At 35.2% G+C, this 23,864-nt stretch overlaps 1 long non-coding RNA gene across 4 annotated transcripts in view; it reads left to right on the forward strand.

The window, feature by feature from the left end:
• The window catches only part of LOC141490761 (uncharacterized), a 733,557-nt gene that overhangs the window by 525,984 nt on the left and 183,709 nt on the right, over positions 1-23,864 (forward strand). For all 4 annotated transcript variants that reach the window (XR_012469329.1, XR_012469327.1, XR_012469330.1 and 1 more), the window contains one exon: positions 16,097-16,264. This is a non-coding gene — a long non-coding RNA (uncharacterized LOC141490761). The remainder of the gene's footprint in view (positions 1-16,096; positions 16,265-23,864) is intronic.

The raw sequence follows: 23,864 nt of genomic DNA on the forward strand, positions 1-23,864 counted from the left end.
AACTACTCAGAATTTGGTCAGATATAGAAGACACCAAGGTCATTCACTGCATCCTGGGTCATCTGGTTATCTTGACTTTTGGATTGCCATTGAACCTCAGTAACTCTGAAGAAAGAGTAAAACTGCCAACTTTGTGAAACTCCCTGTCACTTAAATCCAATTCAAGTAAAAGTCAAGACTTTACCCTTGGTGTTACTGGTTCTCTTTGAAAATTAAAAATTAACAACAATATCAAGTCTATCCACCCCAACCACCATGTAATGTAAGCTTCTGGAGGGGAAGATCTCATACATTTTTATCTTTGTATTTTCAACAGTCAGCACAGTGCCTGGCATATAACATTATACTTATTAATTTAATTCATCTAGTCAAGATGACGGACCTCTGGTTTGTTGAATAGATCCATAATGAAGAATAAGAGGAAGAATACAATAAAAGTTAAAAACAAATGCAAGAGCAAATCTAGGTTGTAATCTCTATTTGTGGGTGAGCTGTCCACATGAATGAGAGCATAAACCCATATAAATAGGGGAAATAATATTTTATATGGAAAAGTGAACATTAATAATTATTTTTTTAATGTGAAACATTGTATCTATATCATTCCCTGCTATAGGTACTGTTACATGAATTTTTAAAAAATCATGCACTAATTGCCTTTATGCTCAATAATATGTGATAAAATATCTAGCATTATATAAATAAATATTAAATATTTATTTTGAGAACCATATGTATCAGACTGCCCCACATCAAGTATCTTGTAAATCATTTTTTCAATAAAAATGGAAACTGGAACAGAGAATTTAAATGATTTGCCAAAGGTTACAAAAGGAGAAAACTTCACAGATGGGATTAACATTAGGTGATAGTTGGGCCTTTCTCTGACTCGGAGACCAATAGACCATGTCATGCTGAGCAGAAAGCAGAGATTAGAAAGCAGGGATTTCCTCCCCTGGAAAAATGTACTTCCTATTATTGAAAATGGTATTATTTGGTCATTCAAGACACATTTACAGTCATATTCTGTTTTCACAAATATGAATTCTTTGGATTCCAATTTCAATGTGCTTTTCTAAATTGGGTCAGGCCAAGGCTAGGTAAATTGTGATAGAACTGACACAGTATTTCAAAAGACTGAGAAAATGAAGACTCAAAAACCTCAAGATATTCTTGGCATAGATCTTTAGAAGAAAGATACTATGTACTGAAGAATATAAGTAGGGACCTTGTGTTTTTACTGTATAGTAGTACGGTTTTATAACTTGATGGAAATAAAAGTACCTAGAGATCAAATAGGTGGTGGGATTGGGATGAGGCCAAGAGAAAAGAAGGGAAAACAAAAAAAGTTGTTACCTTATTTATAAGAGATACGAATTTAATTTAAAGGTTGCTGAGAGACAATTGAATTCTAGATCAATCCTTCAATGAATATGGTCTCTTCCTATCACTGAAACAATCCAGATTAATAAAGAGGACTCAATTCATTGAAACATAAATTCAGTATTAGTTCTGGGTTTCCTTCTTAGATTACCAGATAAAAATTAAGCCCCATTGTTAATATTCAGTATATTTGCAGGTTTTTGAGCTGATTAAGCCTTTAGACAAACCGAAATCTTCTAAAACCATTTTTTTACTAATGGCAAAATAAGTTATCTGCAGCCTTGTTGCATTTTCCATCTACTGAACTAAAGATTTCCTAAGAGAAAAGAGATTAGTTGGTTAATGCTATGTTAAGACATGAAAGAAATAATGACTTGTATTTTTGGTGCCTGATTTCAACACGTAAAATTGGACTGTTAGTATTAAAAGATTGTGGAAAGTCATCTTAAATGAAGTCATTGGTAACTAGAGATCCCATGCTCATTGCCTTCTAAGCTATTTATTAAATCTTAAGAAATTGAAAGTCTTTTTAGCATCAAACTTTTATATTCAGTTCAAGAAACATTCAAAGGATCAAGTGCTAGGAATAGAAAACCAAGGTCAGTTCTTGCACTCAAAGAATTGCTATTTTACCAGGGTCGGAAGTGAGAGTTAACTGGTTGTATACGTGTGTACACATCTATATACACATGTATATAGATAAATAAACACCACATCTCTCTCTAATCACAGGAACTAGAAAACACTAACAATTTTACTGGAGGGTTTGGGGTAAGAGGGAGATGAGGAGAAGCCTCATGTAGGAATTGAACCCTGGGCTCTGAGACTGACCACATACCTTCCTTTCCCATCCATTTTACAAGATGAGCTACTTTATCTCTTCATACTTTAAACAAGAAGACATTCAGACCCATACTGAGATTTGGAAGGTGGTGGTCCATTTGAATGATGGGAAATGGGATGATTATTACATTATTTAGACTTTCCCAGCTTCTTTTCCAAGCACTATTATCAAACTCTGGTGGGTGACTAGTAGAATATTTACCTATAAAAACACCAGAGCAATCTCTATCAGTATCCTTCTGGCAAAACCTCAGACTCAGGCTATAAATTCTCGGACACCCTTCTATTTAGACAGTGTGCTCCAAAACACAAAATATGATAATTTTATATATCCAGAGTATTCTCTTTCAATGAACATAATCATATTATGGTCCACAGATTTAATAAATAAGCTTCTAATCCTCAGGATCTTTAAAAAATTAATATTTTCCTAAGGATTTTGTTCTGTGACCTTTCTGCAAGCAATGGATTTTTAGAGGAAGAAAATCATTGATCATCAGGTTAACAAACCTCCAAAAAGCAACAAAAAAGACATTTGGAAGAGATTTCTCATTTTTCTAATGACAGGAAATAGCTCTTTAGTAATTGAATAATAGATAATCTGTTATTAAATACATGCTTTCTTTACTGCTAAAGATATTTGATTTATTATTTAATTTTTCTAATAAAAATGTTAAAAACATAGAAAACAAGGAAAATGCTAATATTGCTTTAAATAGCTGCTATTAAATTAACTTTTGCATAAAAATTTAAATTAATGAAAAGATGCTCTATAGATAGAAATTCTATTGAATCTTTTTTAATAGCTTCTCAAAGCAATTCCTTATAATTCATTAGAATTTTGACATCAACTTTTTGAACTTGCTGTTCCCTCATACATGACATTCCATCTCCTGCCTCCATTCATTTATATATGGTGTATTTCATGCTTGGAGCCTTCCCTCCAACTCTTAGAATTCCTAGCTTCTCTTGACCCTCAGCTCACGGGCTTCCCCTTGATAAGCCTTTTCCCACTTCCCAACCCCAGATAAACCTACTTAGGTGGATGCACCACTTCCTGAAAGTATTATTTTTGTATTTAATTAGTATATATGTGTATATATATACGTACATGTATATATAAATATGTTACTTATCTCTTTACATGTTATATTTTCCCCAGAAGAATGTAAACTCCTTGAGATCAGGGAGTGAGTTCACTGTCTTTGTTTTCCTGCCCCTAGAATATTATATGTCACCTAGATGGTGCTACATAAATGCTTATTGGACAGAACTGGGAAATTAATACTACTACTAATAATAATAATCAATATTTATATAGTGCTTACTATAGGCCAACACTTTCCAATTATTACCTTATTTGATTTTCACCTATGAGGTAGTTGCTATTATCCCCATTTTACAGATGAAGAAATTGATCCTCCTGACCAGGTGTTTTATCCACTGCACCACCTAGCTGCCCCTATGGCTAGTTAACTTAACCCTGATTGCTTCAAATCCAGGAGCATCTCCAGTCATCCTGATCCATATCTGACCACTGGACCCAGATGGCTCTGGAGGAGAAAGTGAGACTAGTGACTAAGCACAGCCCCCCCACCCCTCACTCAAATCCAATCCAATTCATGAATTTGTCATGGAATCATCTCCCTGATGTCATGGTCTTTTTCAAGAACAGAAGCTAAACAACAAACAGCAATAAGCAAGGAAATTTAGTAACTGATTCTCACTAAATTGATGTGTTGATTAGTCTGGCATAACTGATTTTTCTCTCCTTCTCCCTCAAAAACTTTTTTCTTTTAGTGTCTAAAAATAATAAAATGTAAAAAGATGATTTTGAAAAGCATATATTGAGACTTAAAAATTTTCAAAATATGAGTAAGTTGTATTTTTTTGAATATTAAATGAAATAGCTCAAAGTTTCAGTGGAGCAGAGAGCAAAGAGGTCATATAACTAGGAAACTAGGACAATTCTGTAGTTAAGGAGGCCTGAGTTCAAATCCAGTCTCAGACACTTAGTAGTTATATGACCTTTATAAGTCACTTAACCTCTATTTGACTCAGTTTCCTAGCTATAAAATGAGGTTATTAATAGCACCTACTTTGTTGTGAGGACCAAATTTGTAAAGCACTCAGCACAGCTTTAGCATATATAAATTTAGTTATAATAAATAATAATAATTAAATCATAAATCATAATAAAAATTATAATTACATTTTTGAGATGGAGTTGAACCCAAATTTTCCAAATCCAATATGAAGTCTATCTCACCATCAATGCATGGATATTTCATGCAAATTGGATCTTTTAAACCCGTTTAAGGATTAAATATTGTTTTGGATAAACACAGTTTGTCTTTTGGTTGATTGTTAAAGACAAAGTTTGGAAGCAGAACCTCATGTGAGCTCTCTACTCCCTATCATCATAAATGATTTAATTTAGTGAAAGATCTGCTTTAAGTAAATACATATATCCTAACTAATCCTTTGTGAGTAAGTGGTAAGCACTTAATCCTATGATTCCATAAATCCAGGGGAGCCCATCTAATTGCATGCTTATTTCACTGCATGATCTGAATTAGTTGGTATCTAAACATGGACAACTTGGGTTTGTTGCTTCATTATAAGGTTCTTCTCTGTGAGCCCTTAATTCAAGATATCATCAGGTGTGGAAAAGATGATTATTCCATATTGTTGCATTTTTAAAAAAATTTTTCTCTTCATCTATTTTTGTTAGTTCTGTGATGCATTTGAGGACTTGTATTTCCTTTTTCCAAATCTCAAATTTTAGAATTGTTTTCTGTATATAAAAATGGAAATAAGGTAATTATTATAATTTACATATTAATAAAATTTATATATGTATTTGCTTCTTCATTCATTCATAATCTATCCCTCCCACTGCTCTCTACAATTGGACAAAAATGCTCCTCAAAAATATGCATAGTCTAGCAAATCAAATTCTCAGATTGGCCATATCAGAAAATGTTTGTCTCTCTCTTCCCATCCTATTCTGTCAGGAGATATTTTATTTTCATTTCTTTGGACTCATAATTTTTCATTGGCTCAATAAAATTCTAAAATCTTGCAGGCATTTTTTTCTCTACAAGCTGTTATCATTGTGGAAAGTATATGTATAGTTTATATGGGTTGTTTTATGTCCACAGGAATCTGTCTAAATGTGGTTTTCAAGGAGAATTGAATAAATAGATTTCTATGGAATCTTACATATTCATCTCCAAGGGAGACTTTGATTACTACCATGATTGGATCAGGAGATTGGATCCACAAGAGTGGTCTACCTTGCTCTCCTTAGAGGAGCCTAGAATTGTATTTGTGTGCCCTCTTGAATATTATTAATCTAAGAGAAAACATTTTTAGGTTTGTCACTTTTCCTTAATAGAAAATGAGTACCTCAAGCTATATCCAAAAACTTGACTCCTTTTCCACAAAAAATTAATTATACAATGACTATAAGACGTACTGAATAGTAACCCATTTATCCAAGCAGTAGCAAAAAGAAATCAGAGAAGTTATACAGATTAGAATATACTAGGCATTACACAGAATGAATGACCTCTCCTGCTAGGAACTAGGTATTTTACCTTAACTGACAAAGAATCCCTGTTTTTCACCCAAAAGAAATTCCTCCCAAATCCCTATTGTGTTAAACTGGAAGCAGGATCAGGTTGAAGACATTATCTCTTCTAATGTCATTCTCTTCCCAACAACTGTGTCCCTTAGACAAGCCTGGGGCATCATTTAATCACTCTCTCCTCCAACAAGAAAGATCTTATACAACTGTGTAGGCTTGAGCCATGGATTGTCTTTGTAGAAATTATTCTTAAGGTTCTACTCAATTTGCATTATTAGAGTCTTCTCAGCTGCCTTTCAAACTATACATTTCATCATTTCTGACAATAAATATTTCATTATACTCATGTACCAGTTTGTTTAGACATTCCCAAATAGAAAGATAGTCTATTAGTTCCTAATTTTGGCTACTTTGGGAAAAAAAGCATATTTTATGCCTATTGGTCTTTTCCCTCTTTCTTTGAAAACCTTGGGATAAAGGCCAAGTAGCTACTTTAAAGACCATCCAGAGTTTAATAGCGTTTTGGGGAATAATTCCAAATTGCCTTGCATAATGGCTAAAGCAATTCACAGCTTTACCAGCAATATATTAGTATGCCTTTTTTCCTGTAATTCTTCACATGTTGTCATTTTATTCTTTTGTTATATTTGCTAATAGGTTTGTTATCTGTTGTAACCTCAAAATTGCTTTAATTTAATTTTTTCTATTTGTCATTTAAAAGATTTTTCATGTGATTGTTTTTAATTTGTATTTCTTACTTTACAAATTGCTTGTTCAAACCCTTTTGTCATTTATCTTTTGGGAAATGAGTCAGTATTTTATAAATTTGAATCATTTTTTTCTATATCTTGAGAACTTTATCAGAGAAACTAGCACCAAAATTTTTACAATTTACCTGTGTCCCTTTTAATTCTAACTATATTGTTTGTGTAAAAGTTTTCACCTTTTATATAATGAATTTTATCTATTGCTATGCTTTCTTTTAATCGTTTAATATCATGAACCCTTACTCTATACATAGATCTGAAAGGCAATTTCGTCTTTGCTCCTCTAATTCATTCTCTCTCTCTCTCTCTCTCTCTCTCTCTCTCTCTCTCTCTCCCTCTCCCTCCCCCTTTGCTTTCTCTTCATATATTATGCTAATGTGTTAGTTTGCTTCTATATATTGTGAATCTCAACTCTTCCATTAATCAGTTTCTCTATTTTTTAAGCTAGTACTGTATTACTGCTTTAGAGAGAAAAGATCTGTTACTAATATACTCCTATTTTTTTTATTCATTTTCCCCATATTTTTCATTATTACCTTTGAGATTCTTGATCACTTTTCCTCCATATGAATTTTATTATTTTTCCTATTCTATAAAATATACCTTCAATATTATTATTGATATAGCATTGAAAAAGTAAATTGATTTAGATAGTATTTTTGTTATATTATTTTAGCCTCCCCATGACAAATTGATGTTTCTCCACTTATTTAAGTCTGTCTTTATTACTGCAGAGTATTTTATAATTGGATTCATGTAATTCTTCAGCACAAGTTGGAAGATATGCTCCTAAATATTATCAAGTTTATGTAATTATTTTGAATTTAATGTCTCTTTCTGGCTCATCCAGCTAGGCTTTGTTGTTCATACAAGAATGTCAATGATTTGTGTGGATTTGTTTTATGTCCTGTAACTTTTCTGAATTTTTTAATTCTTTCAGATAATTTGTATTGACTTTTAGGATTTTCTAAGTGGAATTCTTGACTTATCTCTGGTCTTACTGGGAAGATTTCTAATGTTTCCTCTATTACATATGACAACTAGTATTAATAATATCTAGCATTTATATGGCATTTCAAGGTTGTACACAGCTCTACAAATATTAACTCATTTTGTCTTAACATCCAGCTTTGGTGAAGAAATATAGCAGGGTCACATAATACTAAGTACTGAGGTAATATTTGAATTTAGCTTTTCTCTACATCAAGTCCAGTGCTCTATCTTCTGTGCCACTCTTGAATATAATAATATATCTTTGATAATATTAAGAAAAGTCCACTTATTCTTATGCCTTTAAGATTTTTAAAAAAGGAGAACATTTGTTGACTTTTTTCAAAAGACTTTTCAGTATCTATTGATAATCACATACTTTTTATTATTTATATTATTACCATCATTTATTATAATTATGGTTGTCTTTCTGCTGAACCAATACTGCATTCTTTGTATAAAATCCAATCATGTCATAATGTACAATCTTTCTAATATGTTGTTGTAATTTACTTATTCATATCTTATTTAAAACATTTATAAAATGTTCATCACAAATAGTTGATATTAGTCCACATTTTTCCTTCTCTGCTTTTCTCTCTCTTTTCAAATTTATAAAATACTGACTCATTTCCCAAAAGATAAATGACAAAAGGGTTTGAACAAGCAATTTGTAAAGTAAGAAATACAAATTAAAGAATCCTGTAATGATTTTACGCTCACTCCCTACCTGCCTTTAAAAAGTGTTGCTGTAACATGGGGGTGATGATCAACCTTGATGGACTCACTCATTTCATCATTGCAACAATCAGGCACAATTCTGGGCTGTCTGCAATGGAGAATACCATCTGTATTCAGATAAAGAACCGTGGAGTTTGAACAAAGTCCAAGGACTCTTTCCGTTAATTTAGGGGGAAAAAACCTGATATCTTATTGTCTGATTTTGTTATCTCTTATATTTTATGTTTCTTCCTTAAGGATGTGATTTCTCTCTCATCACACTCAATTTGGATCAATCTACAACATGGAAACAATGTAAAGATGGGCAAATTGCTTTCTGTGGGGGTGGGGGAGGGAAGTAAGATTAGGGGGGGGAATTGTAAACCTCAAAATAAATAAAATCTTTAATAAAAAAGAAAAAAAGTGTTGCTGTGAATATTTAGGTATAGGTGTAATCTTTCTGTCTTTTACCACTTTGGGATATATGTCCAGTAATGCAACTGCTTAATCAGAAGAGATGACTTTTCTCACATATTTCTTTTACATTTTAACACCTCCTGTATCCCAACCCTCTGGGAATCTGCACTATTCCTGCACACACTAAACATTTTCTTGGGTCATTGTCCAATAAAGGAAAAGATTGTATGCTTTTAGCTTTCTCAAATGTCGTGCTTTCTCAAAGTACTGCTATTTCATAAAACATGTTTGAAAAGCAATAGCCAATCTGTGGACAGAGCTGTTCAGTGCCTCTTTCCCTGGCATCATCAATTTGGGCAATCTTTTTTGAACTTGACTTCGTCACATAATCACTCTGATCAGAGGTAATATTGCATGGAGGACTCCCTATTAGAATTGGCTACATTTTCATGATGAAAGTGAGATTTATTGGAATAGGAAAAGATGATAGTCAAAAGAGGAGATAACCTTCTTTCAGGAAGCAAATACCTACTTAGTAAGTGCATGTTCTGGAAAGAGGGTCACTGATCTCTATACTGATATTGCTTTTCCATGGAGAAAATTGTAAAAATATGACATTCTATCAACTATTACTTGGGTTATTGAAAAGTATAGGCATTTTATTTAAATGTTGCTCTTTCCCCCAATGTGCTTTTTTTGTTCCAATAATGTGATTTTATGACATTTTGATTTTATAATAACTTTCACTTTTCTAGATTCCCCCTTCCCAACCTCTTGTTCATGTTCTCCCCATCCCAAAGAAATGTCTATATTTTCTCTTTATAGATGTTGTATTTACTTATTTGCAGGAATGTGCTAGTAATTGTTTGACCAGATCTCTCAGGTAGGTCACCCCCTTTAAGCTTAATCTGCACTATTGCCATTTTCTCCATCACTTTCTTAAATCTGAACAATCAACAAAACAATAAATCCAGTCAGAATGTGTAGCGCTTGCCCAGATCATACTGAAAATTTAAGTCTACACTTGTGAGCTGATTTACACTGTCTCTACCAGCCCCTGAATCTGTCATTGCTTGTGAGGAGACTGCAAGCTCCTGAATAGCAATCATTGCTTCATTTTTTGTCATTATCGCTCTACACTTGGCACAAAGCTTTGCACATAGTAGGTGCATGCTGATTGCCTGGCGATTTGAAATATCCAGAATATTTTTTTTATCAGCTGTGTCATTGAAGAGTATACTATAAAAAGAAGGTAGAATGATGTAATGAAAACGACCATGTACAAGAAACTGAGTCACTAACTAGCTGTGTTAGTAAAAATAATTTCATTAGTGATCCTATGCGTTAGTGATCCTAACTGCATTAGTGAATCAATTAGCTGTGTGTTAGTAATCCTAACTAGCTATATATCAGTGATCCTAACTGCATTGGTGTACCAGCTAGCCATGTGTTAGTGATCCTGACTAGCTATGTGCTGTGTATTAGTGATCCTGACTAGCTATGTGCTGTGTGTTAGTGATCCTGACTAGCTATATGTTAGTGATTCTAGCTAACTGCATTGGTGTACCAGCTAGCCATGTGTTAGTGATCCTGACTAGCTATGTGCCGTGTGTTAGTGATCCTGACTAGCTGTGTGCCGTGTGTTAGTGATCCTGACTAGCTATGTGCTGTGTGTTAGTGATCCTGACTAGCTATGTGCTGTGTGTTGGTGATTCTGACTAGCTATATGTTAGTGATTCTAGCTAACTGCATTGGTGTTCCAGCTAGCCATGTGTTAGTGATCCTAACTAGCTATGTGCTGTGTGTTAGTGATCCTGACTAGCTATGAGCTGTGTGTTAGTGATCCTAACTAGCTATGTGCTGTGTGTTAGTGATCCTAACTAGCTATGTGCTATGTGTTAGCAATCCTAACTAGCTATATGTTAGTGATTCTAGCTAACTGCATTGGTGTACCAGCTAGCCGTGTGTTAGTGATCCTAACTAGCTATATGTTAGTGATTCTAGCTAACTGCATTAGTGTACCAACTAGCTGGGTGTTGGAGATCCTAATTAGCTATGTGTTAGCGATCCTTTTTTTTAGGTTTTTTGCAAGGCAAATGGGGTTAAGTGGCCTGCCCAAGGCCACAGCTAGGTAATAAGTGTCTGAGACCGGATTTGAACCCAGGTACTCCTGACTCCAGGGTCAGTGCTTTATCCACTGTGCCACCTAGCTGCTCCTATGTGTTAGTGATCCTAACTGCATTAGAGTACCAACTAGCTGTGTGTTAGTGATGCTAACTAGCTATATTCATATACTAACTAGTTGCATTAGTGATATTAGCTAATGTATTAGTATACTAATTAACTTTTTGTTAGTAATATTAATTAGCTGCATTAGAAATGCCAACTTGTGGGACAGCTAGGTGGCACAGTGGATAAATCACTGGCCCTGGAATCAGGAGGACCTGAGTTCAAATCCAGTCTCAGACACTTAATAATTACCTAGCTGTGTGGCCTTGGCCAAGCCACTTAACCCCATTTGCCTTGGAAAAACCTAAAGAAAAAAATACCAACTAGTTGTGTGTTAGTGATACTAAGTATATTGATGATACAGTTAAGTGTGTTAGTGATACTAACTGCATTAGTGATATTAACTAATTACATTAGTATATTAATTAACTTGCTAGTGGTACTAACTAGGTGTATCAGATGACTAACTAGCTGTATTCGTGATACAACTAGCTGTGCTAGCAATGCTAACCAGCAGCATTAGTGAACTAACCACTAACTAGTATGCTAATTAGCTGTATGTTAGTGATTTTAACTAGATGCATTGTTATACCCAGCTGTGTTTTATTATACTAAATACATTAGTAGATGTATTAGCTCTGTGATAGTGATAATAACTAGATTAGTAGATCTACTAGCTGTGTGTTAGTGATAATAACTAGCTGCCTGACTGCTCATTTTTTGATGTCATCTCATCTCCTTTAATCCAGCTTTACTGTTTGCTAGCTGTGTGGACAAGTCACTTTAAACAAGTCACTTTATCTCAGGATCCCTGTAAAAAATGGAATTTGAACTATATGTCCTCAAAGGTCTTTCTTAATCTTATGATCTTATTATCTCACCATCCTAATTTTCTTGTTTATAAAGTGAGTGGGTTAGATTAAATGGTGTAGGCCATCCTTTACCCATTTCAAATTCTATAACTCTGCTTTTGCCTAGTTTGGGGGGGCTTAGCCTTTCTCCAATAGATGATCTCTGATCTAGCCAGGCCCCCTTCTCCTACCTGGTACAAGTCTCCCAATTTCTGAATTCTTCCCGTCTGAGTTCCCTATCTGTGATACAGGACTGGTACATCAACTGGAAAAACTAAAACAAACCTGAGTAGGAGTAAAGCATTCCCTATAACACACCTGGACATCTTCAACATCACTTAGATGTCCTGGTACATGGCATAGGATTGGAAGAACGAGCCATATTTAGAAGGTACCTCCATTTAGAGGCAGTTTTCTTCTTGCCCTGGAACTCATACCTCCAGATTTTGTGTTCCCTCATCCCCATGCCCTTCAGTATCTCTTGTGAAGTGACATATCTTTTATTTTTAGTTAAATGAGTCTTTTTATTCAGTGAAGCTCCTTTCAGTTAAGAATTTCTCAGACTCTGTATCTTGAAATGTGGATTTTGACATCATCAGTTCTGAGTGAAATTGTCTTTATTTCAAAAATATGTTGTCTGCAAATTCAAGGTATTTGATAGTTTAATATTAGCAGTAAAACTATCCTTCTTAATGCTTTCTACAATGTCTCTCATTTTTCATGTCTGTTCCTCATGCTTCCAGAAAGGAATAGAAATAAATGAAAATCTCTACTTGGGGGGGGGGGGCTGCTTTCCTTTTTTTGCATATCGTGGAAGTTAAAACTAGTATTGTTTTCTGTCAAAAGATGGTGAAGTCATTGTGATCAATGTGGAAATGTGTTCAATATAATTTTACATGCATAGGCTATATTAGGTTACTCACTATCATGGGGAGGGACAGGTAGAAGGGAGAGAGAAAAAAGAAAGAGAGAGGGGGGAGAGGGAAGAAGGAAGGAAGGAAGGAAGGAAGGAAGGAAGGAAGGAAGGAAGGAAGGAAGGAAGGAAGGAAGGAAGGAAGGAAAGAAAAGGGAAAGGAAAGAAGGAGAAAAAGAAAGAGAAAAAAAAGATAGTGAAGTGAACAGTATTGGATTTAAAGGTGGGAAGACCTGAACTGAAATCTTGCCCAAACCCCTATGTTCACTGGACAAATCAGTTAATTTCTCATTTTCCTCAATTGTAAAACAGGGATAAAAAAAGCTGCTTTACAAGGTTATTATGAGAATTTATTCAGATAAAATGTTAAAAACTTTTCAAATCTAAAATCATTCTATAAATTCTAACTATATTTTCTTTAAGTCTTTGATACTTTTTGAAGTCAACTCCCTACTGGTTTCCTTTAGGGATTAGTCCAATGCTGTTCTTCTATGTATGATCCACTGGGATCGTTCTTGGAGCCCTGTCAAGGTTCTTGCATACTTGGATTATCAACCATGAAAAACCTTTTAGTCCTCCGTTCTGAGTATGATGACTAATTCCTGCATTATACCCTGCAATGTAGCTGGGAATTGAAATTAAATATGCTGACTTAGTGCCTTTTTTACCCTTTTACTTCTTATGGCTCTGATATGGGCTTCAAAAACATTTTTCAATAATATGCTTTTAAGCTGACAGAAGGCATAAATTGGTAGTAATTTCTGTATAAGTGTTGTCAATTAATATATGCAAGTATTTGGACAGCACAATTCAGAGAGATCCCGAGTGCAATCTTGAAAAATAAATGCACATTTTAAAGTGCAAATATTCCATTGCCATTTAATGTCTTGCCAAAAAAAAAAATGGAACAAAATTGAGCATGAAAAAAGACTTACTTTCCCGTATTGATTATCATTCCTGAAATGGATTATAGTGAACCAACCCATATCTTACTCTACTTTCTTTATGCAACATGACATTCAACTACTTTATTAAGCTCCTTCTGAACAGGCCTTAATCTACACCAGTTACAAAGCATTGATGGAAATGAAGCAGCCATCAAGGTAGAGTTGCTCATCTCTCATCAATGAAATGTATTCTATCATGGAGAAAAACAGGATCAAGTAGTCTTTCATAAAACTCTAGATTTCTTGATTAACATCACTTCCTGGGAAAGCATCAGGATCAATTCCAGGATAATTTGTCATTAAAAGACAGTTCTTCATTGACACATAGTCTATGACAAAACAAATTGATAACTAAGACCTAACCACTTCTTTGGAAAATATTCAGCTAAATTCTATTATACTCAAAAACACTATAATTTTCCTTATTTGTCATCAATCTTCTCCAGAACATTCTGTGTAATTGTGAAAAAATCATAGAATTATTTCATAATCAGAAGGGTCTTCAATGGCCATTAGACTGGATATGAACAAAAATATCCTCTTGGTTGTTATGTGTGTATACATATATATGTACATATTACATATGTACACTGGAACTGTTGACAAACAATTTGTCTCATTATTGGTTGTACTATTGGTTGTACTATTCTCCTCCTATCATTTTCAAAAGTCTTGTGTACAAGATGTGGAAGTTAAATTGGAAGCATTTCTATGACCCAGACATGATATTTGACTGACAATTTCTGGTAAAGAATACTTAGTGCTTAAGAATGGTTCAGGGAAATATTAAAATGTACAAACAATACAGAAGTAATGATATTCATCCAGTAAAGTTGTCCTGACTGTTCCATAGCTAACAAAGAAAGGGCCAGTTTCTCATTTCTCTTATGCATGATCTTTTGTTCACCACACTGTGATGATGTTGGGTGAACCCTCAAACTAGGAACAACAATGTATGCACTGTAAATCCTAGATTCTTCATGGATTCACTTTATTCCAAAATCTTATATGCTTTGCCAATATAAAGCAGAAAAAGATCAATGGATTCCCAATCCAAAAATCTGTTTTTAAGTCCTAGGGATGCCATTATTTTATTCACAATTCTCTGAGTCTTGGTTTCTCCATATATAAAATGCGGATTCAATCCAATTCAACCCAGAAAGTATTTATTCAGTGCTTGTTGTGTAAATAATAGTATCATTGTGGTGGAGTGGATGGAGAACTGGCTTCAGAGTCATAAAGTCTTCCTTCTGAAGCACATTGGCTGTATGATCACAAGCAAATCCCCAATTTCTCAGTACCCTCAGAAGATTTTGTAAGTCTCTATATTTATAGAGCAGGTGCTAAACTGCATTGGGAGAGAGAGATTTTTCCTCTCTACTCTTGAAATCACAGATCCAATCCAAAAAAATGTTTAGGACACTGTTAGGGGTTAAGTCAAAAGAATCATCAATTTCAAGTTAGAAAGGAAGCTAGTAAAAGATTAATAGACCATACACCAGGATATAGGCTCTTCCAGCATTTCCACTTCATTCAGAAACTTTGGGTCTTTAGCCTCTTGTTGGGGATACTATAGAGAGGATTGTTGATCAGTTACAGATTACAGCCATTTCTAATTTTAGTATTTATATGAATAAAAGCATTTGATTTTCATTTTTCTAAAATACATCCCCCTTTTAAAATTTTATTAATGCCTTTTGTTTTGATACTACAGTCATTAACAGACCCAGCATAGATGCCCATATACACCTGGTGACAAAGAAAAGCAGTTTAGCAAAACTGACTGATAAAGCAACATCTCTTAGCAGTATCTATGTAGGCAACAGGTAATATTGTATATTAAAATTCTTCAAGTTTATGTCTTAAGGTAGTGGATAAAGGACTGAATGTGAATTTAGGAAGACATCTAACAATTATTTGGTAGTAAAACCAGGTCGAGCTATTTAACATCTCCAGCAATTCTAAAGAACTTATCATGGGGGGGGGGGGGTGCCTAGGTGGTGTAGTGAATAGAGCACCAGCCCTGGAGTCAGGAGTACCTGAGTTCAAATCCGACCTCAGACACTTAATAATTACCTAGCTGCATGGACTTGGACAAGCCACTTAACCCCATTTGCCTTGCAAAAACCTTAAAAAAAAGAACTTATTGAAGCTATGATTTACCTTGGCAAAGGGATTTTTTACTCTGACAAAATCACATGTTGTTTTTGTTTATGTCTTATCCTTTTACTAGAGTGTGATCTCTCCATGCCTAAGTCTTTATCCTTCATACCAGCAGAACTTAATAAATATTGGTAAATTGATTGAATGAATGAATATGTGTCTAAAATCAACTTCAATTGGTAAAGTAGTGGTAAACCATTCAGGGCCATTTGGGAGTAATTTTTCTTACTCTTATCTGATAATGGATTGCTACTGAAATATACTTCCATATCTCTCTGCAGAAAAGATCACCTGAAATCTGAAACTGCCATCTGCAAAAGAAACTTCCAGATTCAAAGGATGTATAATTCAATTCACTTTGCTAGAAAGAAAAAAACTACTTGTTTTCTTATTCTCTATGTGACTTTTGAATCTTCTTCAAGTGTTTCTGCCAATAAATTGGAAACCAGGTAAGTGATTGACTATATCATGGATTTTTGTGTGCTAATGAAGTTGGTCCTTACTTCATAATGTATAGTACTGGCTCATATTAATTTCAGAAGGTATCTAACATGCAACTAAATCAGTCAGTCTGACCTGAGATGGGTCTTCTTGAAAAGTCTTGATTGAGGTTCCTTTTTAAATTGTGCTTTAGTTAGAAATACATTTAAATTTTAAGTTTCATAAAGATGAGAGGTATATAGCTTCTGTTGCATGAGGCTTCCTAGGCAGTGGCAATAGGAAAACAGCCATAATAAACACTTCACGTGATGTTCTTATATTTTACATTAGAGCTCGGACTCAGCATACCCCAGGGATGTGAAATGTGCTTTAGGAAGGGCCGCAAGCCGCCAGTCAATGCCCAGCAGGGTGATTTATGAAATGGAGCCCCATGAGTGTTGTTTGTTTCTTCTCAGCCCAAACTGCATGAGCTATTTCAACTATATCTGAGGAAGACAGGTCTGGATACAGAGCTCTACACCCTGCAGATGACCAATAAAGGCTTTTGCCAGAATGACTGACTTGATTGTTGGAGTCTTCAGAGTTCTGTTTTGTGATATTGGTTTTATGTGGCTCCTGCAGCTTTATGAACAATTACTCCCACTTGCCCTCCCCAAATTGAAAGATATTGGTGATTGTCATCTTTCGGGGCTTGAAATGAAACTGCTGGTTAACTGAATCTTGGTTCTCTTCCTCAGCAGGGCTGGTGTGGGGAATGACTCAGGTGTTTGACTTTGCATGATTTCCACTAGAACAATAAATGATGTTCAGAAAGTGAAAGAATTAGGGAGAAGAGAGGAGAGAAAAGAATGTGTTTAAATTTCATTTCCTATATTTGTCTAGACAAGAGATTATTTATTTGAATAAGATTATTAATGGATTATAAACTCAAGATAAGTGAACAGTAGGACATGAAGTTTCCCTCAAACCTCAAAACTAGTGAAATCCTAGGCTGCAATATGAGAAGCAAAACATCTAGTGCAAAGTCGACTCTTATTCTCCACTGTACTATACATGTACTGGTCAGACAATGTGTGAAATATTATTTTACTTCCACATTTTTGGAAGGATATTGACAAACTTCTAAAAAATGTCCTCTCCTAATGGGAGAGAGAATAAGGGGAAATAACTCAAAATAATGTCCAATGAAAATCAGAGGGAACATGATAGGCATCTTCAAGAATTTCAAAAGATATTTTGCATAAGAATTTGGATTGTTGTGCCCTAGATGACTGAACTAAAAATAATCAGGGGAAAATTCAGAGGGTTTTTGACTTTATGGAAGGAATTTTTTTATAGTCATTAGTGCTTTATAAAAATGGAGTGGGCTGCCTCATTCAGTCCTGAATCTCTCTCCCAGGTCTTTAAGCAAAGGAAGGATGACCACTTGTTAGGTGTGTCACAATGGAGATTTTTGGTCAAGCATGTGTTGAACTGGTAGGCCTTTGAGGTCTCTTCTACCTTTGAAATTATTTGATTCCATATATGAATATCACTGAAAAGATAAATTTCATGTCTACCTCCCTCTTATATTAGTTCTATAACCTCTTTCGTTTAACAAAAGAGTAGGATTTCTGATTCTAAAGACGGTCTTTGTGCCATTATATTTTGACATCTTTGAACCATATATTAAGATCAGATTCCATCACTCTTATTCCTAGTCTTTGATATTGCCTATAATGTTTCATTATTTCCATAATTCTTGAAACATAGTGATCATATCCTATAGACCTCTGACTAAATAATGGTATGAAGGAAAAAGTAGTGCAGTTGGTATCCAAGGTCTTTAGAGAATTTGCTACTTGTGTGACCTCTGGACTTTAATTTTTTTATACACTAATACTGAGGAGATAGACTTGATGATCTTCTACAATTCATTCCAACTCTAAATTTATTATTGTATGAGGACTTTTCATCTAAGAAACATATGGGTTTATTGATAGTCTATGAAATTATGGAAATATTTTGCATTATTATACATGTATAACCTTTAGCAAATTGCTTGCCTTCTCAAAATGGGGAGGGGAGTGTTGGAGAGAAAGAAAGATAGAGAATTTGGAACTCAAAGTTTTAAAAAATGAAGATTAATGAGAATTCTAGCTATGTAGGATCAAATAGCCTTACCTTTCTGTATTTCAAGGATCTATGATTTCATTAAGGTTCCTTTTCCCTTTCTCCATCCCCCCCCCAATCACAGTTTACAAGTTCTCAGGGATCTGTTAGATCAAGGGATCTTAACCTATGATTTGTGAGCTTATTTTTTAAATTAATAATTATTTCAATTTATTGGTCTCCTTTGTAATTCCCATATATATTTTATGCATTTAAAAACATTATTTTGAGAAGGGATCCACATGCTTCACCAGACTGCTGCCAAAGTAGCAACAAAGAACCCCTTGACTCGATGATCATGACTCGATCTTTGAGAGTTGTCCTGCCTGGCCCCTGCAGCTAATTTGGGTTGAATTTGGTTCTGAACTTGGTTAATTGGATCAAGATGTTACCAAGAAAATATATTCCATGGGAACAGCCATTCAAGAACCCAGGGACCCCTCCATACTTTGATGAGGATTTAGAGAAGGACTTCAGTGGAAGGCCTAGAGCCCAAATAGAGAAATAATTGACCTTTTTCCCCATTTGGCATTTTACTCTTTGCATGAGCCTCTTTGCATTCTTTCGATCTTTGCAGGCCTAGACACAAGATTTGAGTAAAATAATTGGTTTCCCAAAAATAGTGAACTATTCAAACACAGTGGATAGACAATGAACTAGACCCAAAATTGAATACAAGAAGAGATCTGGAATGCCACTGAGAAATTAATTGACTGTATCTATTGATGCTAAATGGCTGCAAGCCACAGAATCTCCAGTGCCTAAAGAATTCAATTTACAGGTCACCCCAAAGGCACTAGTAGAGAACTTGGCAGAAGAGAGTAGGCTATATCATGTGTCAAATGAAGAGCCATATGAGAGAAACAGAATCAAGATTATCATCAGAGAGATGCCTAGTCAGAGAAGGCAACCCAATGGACAGCCTGCTTGCTACAATACGGGGAGGGGGGGTCACATAATGTCAAGAAATTGAGAGGAAGGCCTATTGGGAGGAGGTTTCTGGGAGGTCTTGGACAAGAGATGCACAGGAAGAGGAAATAGAGATGGATTGCAATCTGCTCAGCTGGGGGGGAGTGTCTACTTCAGTAACATCACAGAGCTATTGAAGAATCAAAGTGAGTTGCACAAAATTAGTTTTGATGCCATGGGATTTTTTAAAGTATTAAGGCCATTTATTATGCTTTGTATTTATCCTCTCAGTCTATTCAGTCACATTCTTTGTTGTGGCAGATGTTTTGATATGAAAGGCACACAACACTGCCTTTGAGTGTAGAGGGTGTTTTCACAATGGGAAACAGCATTAGGGAAGTTTCAACCATAAAAAAAAATAAATGAATAGCTTTCACTTTTTGTTATTTTCATCAAAAGTAAAAAAAAATTAATTTTTTGATTTCCAGAAAATGTGACTAAATGACAATCAAGTGAATAATTTGGTATCAGGAAGACATGAATTCAAATCCTGCCTCAAAAATTTCTTAGCTGTGTAATCCTAGAAAAGTCACAAACTCTCCCAACTTAATGTCCCTCATCTGTAAAAGGAGTATAATATTAGCAACTACCTCACAGAGTCATTGTGGGGATGAAATGGAGCAATGTATATAAGGGGCTTTATAAAATGTAGGAGAAAAATCTAAATATGATTATTATTGCTATTAATACATCTGCTTCTTACTCTATAGTCATTTTGTGACAGACATAGATACATCCAGATGGATATAATACATACATATATATATATGTATATATATACACATATATATATAATAGCCAAGGGACCTGGAGAGAAGGAAATACATTTATAGAAGTAACTATTATAAAAATTTTTAAAGTGAGAAGTTCTTGTTAGAATCTTCTCAGAAATTTAAAAAAGAAGTGATCGCTTTCACCTAGAAGAACCAAGGGAAGGAGTAGTGTGGAATGGTAAAAAGAATTCTTGATTTGGTTTCAGAATTCCTGGGTTCAAGTCACAGCTCTGTCAATCACTATTTGTACAACCTTTGTGAGATCACTCAATCTCTCTGAACCTCTGTTTCCCCATATGTAAAATGAGAGAATTACGTTAGATGAATTTAAACTTCCAACTCTAAATCTATGATTCTATGATTTAATAAAGATTTCATGGAGAAAGTAGAACTTGATTTGAGGCCCGAAGGAATTTCAGTAGACAGAGATAGGATTGGGGTAATCCTGGCCTGGGGTGTAGAGTGAACAGTGGTGAAAAAGGAACAGACTAGAAGTGAATTGTATGAGTTTCCTCATACATAAAATGAAGGAGTTAGATTAGAGCAAGGAAAGAAAGGGAGGGAGGAGGAAGGAAGACAGGAAGGAAAGGAGGGAGGGAGGGAAGGAGGGAAGGAAAGAAAGAAGGGGAAAGAAGCAATGGAAAGAAGGAAGAAGGCAAAAGGGAGAAGGAAGGAAAGAAGAAAAGGAGAAAGGGAGAATAAGGAAGAGAAGGAGGAAGGAAGAGAAGAAGGGAGGGAAGAAGGAAGGTAGAGGGGCAGCTAAATGGTGCAGTGGATTAGAGCACTGGCCCTGGAGTCAGGAGGACCTGTGTTCAAATTTGACTCAGACACTTAATAAATACCTACCTGTGTGACTTTGGGCATGCCACTTAATCCCATTGCCTTGCAAAATCCAAAAAAACAAAAAAGAAGAAAGAAAAATGAGGGAGGAAGTGAAGAATTGTCAAGAATAGTGTCTCTTGGACACTAGATTTGAAGCCAGGAAGATCTGGTTTAAAATACTGAGTCGGACATTAGTTGTATAACTCTAGGTAAACTCCTTAATCTCTCTGTATTTCAATTTCCTCATTTGCAAAATGGAAGTTTTGACCTCAAAGGGTCCTTCCAGCTTTAAATCCATGATTTTAGGCTATTTGGCTTTTTACTGAAACATTTTTTCCCATTCTCCAGGATTTTCCAAATATCATTGACAGTAAGTGCTTCACCTAGTAACAATAAGTGGCTTAGCAGTCATGCCTGCCTGTTCATATAGTTTGCCTGACCTAATGACTTAAATTCATCAAAGGAAGCTATAGTCCTCTTAACTTTCTCCCTATGTAATCCAAAATATGAACTCCCACCTAGAGTTCTGATCCTTTCCTTTGTGGCCAAAGAGTCTTCTCTGCTTGTCAAATAACCAAACAAAAACAAAACAAAATAAGAGTTAAACAAGTATAATAATGATAACAGTAATAATAATACTAGCCCTAGTGTTTAATCTAGAAGACAGAGAACTGAGGAAGCAGAATTTAAAGCATTTGAAGATAAAATTAAATTAGCAAAGAAATGTTAATGTTAAGGAGGTAGTTGACTCTTGCATTCTAAATGGCAACTGGATATACACTGAAAATGAGAAATCGCAAACTGTCGATTAGAATAGTCTCAGAGAGGGGCGGCTAGGTGGTGCAGTGGATAAAGCACCGGTCCTTGGAGTCAGGAGGACCTGAGTTCAAATTTGACTCAGACACTTAATAATTACCTAGCTGTGTGGCCTTGGACCAGCCACTTAACCCCATTTGCCTTGCAAAAACCTAAAAAAAAAAAAAAGAAAAAAAATAGTCTCAGAGAGTGTTTTGAGGAAAGTTAGATGAGAGTAGAGCATAAATGCATTTAAAACTGACAAGGTATTTAATTGTATCTGGTAGCTTATTTTCTTCTTACTCTTTCTAGTATAGTTCCTCATTTGTAATTAGAAAATAAAATCACCTTTATTGATTGAATAAATGTTTTTAATATAAAATTAAAAACCCACTAGTTGAATAATAAAAAACACTAATCTTGATCTTCTCAAAGTACACAACTGACTTTGTTACTTACTCCTGCCCCTATTCAATAAAATCCGATGACTTCCTATCATCTTCAGGATCAAATATAAAATCCTTTCTTTGCCCATTCAAAGTCCTTCATAACTTGACTCCCTCCTAGCTTTCCAATATATTTTTAAGGTTTTTGCAAGGCAAATGGGGTTAAGTGCCTTGCCCAAGGCCACACAGCTAGGTAATTATTAAGTATCTGAGGTCGGATTTGAACTCTGGTACTCCTGACTCCAGGGCCGATGCTCTATCCACTGCACCACCTAGCCACCCCACTTTCCAATATTCTTATGGCCTATTCATCCCTATGTACTCTATGATATAGATTTGCTGACCTCTTTTCCATTTCATTCCCCATATACTCCATCTCCTGACTTGGGGCATATTTGCTAGTTCTTCCCACTATTCTTTCTTTCCTCTTTGCCTCCGAGCTTCCCTGGGCTTTCATTATGTACCAACTAAAATCTTACATTCTACAGTAAACTTTTCCTGTTCTCATTTAACGATAGGTTCTTCTGTTTTCTGTCTAAATTTATCCTATATGTAGCTTTTTCATATATAGACTTGAGCTCCTTGAGAGTAGGAACTGTCTTTTGCTTTCCTTTGTACCTCCACAGCTTTGTACAACTGTGTGGCACAGTGGATAGTGCACTAACCTTGGAGTTAGGAAGACAGGAGTTCAAATCCAACCTCAAACACTTGACACTTACTGACCGTGTGACCTTGGGCCGGTCACTTAACCCCACCCAATTGCTTCACATTCAGGGTCATCTCCAGTCGTTCTGATCCTTATCTGACCACTGGACCCAGATACTCTAGAGGAGAAAGTGAGGCTGGTGACAGTGCCCCCCCCCAATCCAATTCATGAGCTTGTCATGGCATCACCTCCCTGGTGTCATGGTCCTCTTTGAGAAGGAAGGACAAGCATCATCATCAGTAGTCACCAGCTAAATTCTTGTTGACTGACTGAATATGCTAAGTATCCTATGCCTACTTGTTTGCATTTTAAGCTATAGCAGAAACGAGTTTCACCACTGTGCCTACATTCTCATGCTCCCTTGCTCACCAGAATCCACTTGTAAAACATGGTGCAGTACTAGAGGAACAGAAATACCAATTAGAGGTCTTGACTTTCAAATTCAACCCTTCAACCAAATTCAAACCATTTTTTGATGATGAAATGTAATACTAAATTTATTATTGTTCTCTAAGGCTTAGTTCACACCATTTAGACATGCCAGATGTCTAAATGTAAAACTAAATTCACTCATTTTCCTGAATAGTTTGTTGGAGTCCATCAACCCTAACAACTTTACCAAAGGTAAATGAATGAACATTCCTATTGAACAGCATAGACTTAGTGCTGAAGCCAGAGTATAAAGAGGAGCTATGTCATGTGCAACTCATAGCCCTTAGAGATTCTTAGGAACACAAAGTAGATGAAAATATTATGCTGTATGGAGAAGAACCCAGGAGAGCAGCATATCAAGAGGTTTAGATTTTGTTTCTAGCAAGGTCAAATGTGATACGGACCATCTGTGAAACTCAGTTTCCTTCTCTGTCAAGTGAGGACATTGCAATCATGATTTTAAAGTTAGCCTTTTATGTGATTTTATCAATATTGTCCTTCCCATATAGCCATG

Source organism: Macrotis lagotis, chromosome 6 (genome assembly GCF_037893015.1).
Source record: "Macrotis lagotis isolate mMagLag1 chromosome 6, bilby.v1.9.chrom.fasta, whole genome shotgun sequence".
Classification (NCBI taxonomy): Eukaryota; Metazoa; Chordata; class Mammalia; order Peramelemorphia; family Peramelidae; genus Macrotis; species Macrotis lagotis.